This window comes from Bison bison, unplaced genomic scaffold (assembly GCF_000754665.1).
Source record: "Bison bison bison isolate TAMUID 2011002044 unplaced genomic scaffold, Bison_UMD1.0 scf7180017863821, whole genome shotgun sequence".
Taxonomy (NCBI): Eukaryota; Metazoa; Chordata; class Mammalia; order Artiodactyla; family Bovidae; genus Bison; species Bison bison.
In genome coordinates, this window is record NW_011494393.1 from 29,003 (window position 1) to 31,788 (window position 2,786).

Below are 2,786 nucleotides of genomic sequence, written 5' to 3' on the forward strand. Positions count from 1 at the left end.
CCACCTCATATGAAGAATTGACTCCTTGGAAAATACTCTGATGCTGGGAGGGATTGAGGGCAGGAGGAGAAGGGGACGACAGAGGATGAGATGGCTGGATGTCATCACCGACTTGATGAACATGAATTTGAGTGAACTCCAGGAGTTGGTGATGGACAGGGAGGCCTGGCGTGCTGTGATTCATGGGGTTGCAAAGAGTCGGACACGACTGAGCGACTGAACTGAATTGAACTGAACTGAACTAAATTGATGGTGTTAGAGAGTGTTCTAATTTCATGCTTTTACACGTAGCTGTCCAATTTTCCCCGCTCCACTTATTAAAGAGTCTCTATTTTCTCCATTGTATATTCTTCCTTATTTGTCAAAGATAAGGTGCCCATGGGTGCATGGGTTTCTTTCTGCACTTTTTATCTTGTTCCATTAATCAATAGGTCTGTTTTTGTATCAATACCATACTGTCTTGATGACTGTGGTTATATAGTAAGTACACTCTGAAGTCAGGCAGGTTGACTCCTCCTGCTGTTTTTCTTTCTCAAGATTGCTTTGACTATTTGAGGTCTTTTGTGTTCCATACTAATTGAAAAAAAATTTTTCGCCCTAGTTCTGTAAAAAATGTCATTGGTAATTTAATAGGGATAGGATTGAACTGAATCTGTAGATTGCTCTGAGTAGTATAGTCTTTTGCACAATATTAATTTTTCCAATCCAAGAATATGACATATCTCTCCATTTCTTTGTGTTGTCTTTCATCCTTTTCATCAGTGACTCATAATTTTCTGCATACAGTTCTTTTATCTCCTTAGGTATGTTTATTCCTAGGTATTTTATTCTTTTTGTTGCAATGGTGAATAGGATTGTTTCTTTAATTTATCTTTTTGATTTTTCATTGCTAGTGTATAGGAATACAAGGGATTTCTGTATATTGATTTTGTATCCTGTGACTTTGCTAAATTCATTGATTATCCCCATTAATATACTGATTGTATCTTTAGGATTTTCTACATGTAGTATCATGCTTTTTTTGGAAATATTGAGAATTTCATTTGTTCTTTTATAATCTGGATTCCTTTTATTTATTTTCCTTCTCTGATTGCCATGGCTAGAATTTCCAAAAGTATGTTGAGCAACAGTGGTGAAAGTGAGCATATTGCATACAAAAATAAACTAAAAATGGATTCAAGACCTAAATGCAATGCCATAAACTTTAAAACTTTTAGTGAAAAATATAAGCAGAATATTAAATCACAGCAAGATCCTTGCTGACTCCTCATCTAGAAAATGGAAATAAAAACAAAAATAAACAAATGATTTCTAATTAAACTTAAAACTTTTGCACAGTAAAAGAAATCACAAATAATATAAAAAACAACTTTTAGAAAGAGATAAAATTTAACTGCAGATGAAGCAACTGACAAAAGATTAATCTCCAAAACAAACAAGCAGTTCATGCAGCTCAATTAAAAAAAAAAAAAAAACTAATCAGAAAATGGGCAGAAGACCTAAACAGACATTTCTCCAGTTAAGATGTACAGATGGCCAGCAAATACATTAAAAGATTTTCAACATCACTCATTATTAGAGAAATTCAAATAAGAACTACAATAAGGTATCACCTCACCCTGGTTGGAATCAGTCAGTTCAGTTGCTCAGTCGTGGCTTACTCTCTGTGAACCCATGGACTGCAGCACGCAAGGCCTCCCTGTCCATCACTAGCTCCCAGAGTTTACTCAAAATCATGTCCATTGAGTCGGTGGTGCCATCCAACCATCTCATCCTCTGGCATACACTTCTTGTCCTGCCTTCAATCTTTCTCAGAATCAAGGTCTTTTCCAGTGAGTCAGCACTTGGCATCAGGTTGCCAAAGTATTGGAGTTTCAGCCTGAACATCAGTCCTTCCAATGAATATTCAGGACTGATTTCCTTTAGGATGGACTGGTTGGATCTTCCAGCAGTTCAAGGGACTCTAAAGAGTCTTCTCCAACACTACAGTTAAAAAGCATCAGCTCTTCGGCGCTCAGCTTTCTTTATAGTCCAACTCTCACATCCATACATGACTACTGGAAAAACAAAAGCCTTGACTAGACAGACCTTTGTTGGCAAAGTAATGTCTCTGCTTTTGAATATGCTGTCTAGGTTGGTCATAACTTTCCTTCCAAGGAGTAAGCGTCTTTTAATTTCATGGCTGGAATCACCATCTGCAGTGATTTGGGAGCCCCAAAAAATAAAGTTTGACACTGCTTCCCCATCTATTTGCCATGAAGTGATGGGACCAGATGCCATGATCTTTGTTTTCTGAATGTTGAACTTTAAGCCAACTTTTCCCCTCTCCTCCTTCATTTTCACCAAGAGGTTCTTCATTTTCTGCCATAAGGGTGGTGTCATCTACATATGTGAGGTTATTGATATTTCTCCCGGAAATCTTGATTCCAGTTTGTCCTTCATCCAGCCCAATGTTTCTCATGATGTACTCTGCATATCAGTTAAATAAGCAGGGTGACAATATACAGTCTTGATGAACTCCTTTTCCTATTGGGAACCAGTCTGTTGTTCCATGTCCAGTTCTAACTGTTGCTTCCTGACCTGTATACAGATTTCTCAAGAGGCAGGTCAGATGGTCTGTTACTCCCATCTCTTTCAGAATTTTCCACAGTTTATGGTGATCCACACAAAGGCTTTGGCATAGTCAATAAAGCAGAAATAGATGTTTTTCTGGAACTCTCTTGCTTTTTTGATGATTCATCAGATATTGGCAATTTGATCTCTGGTTCTTCTGCCTTTTCTAAAAC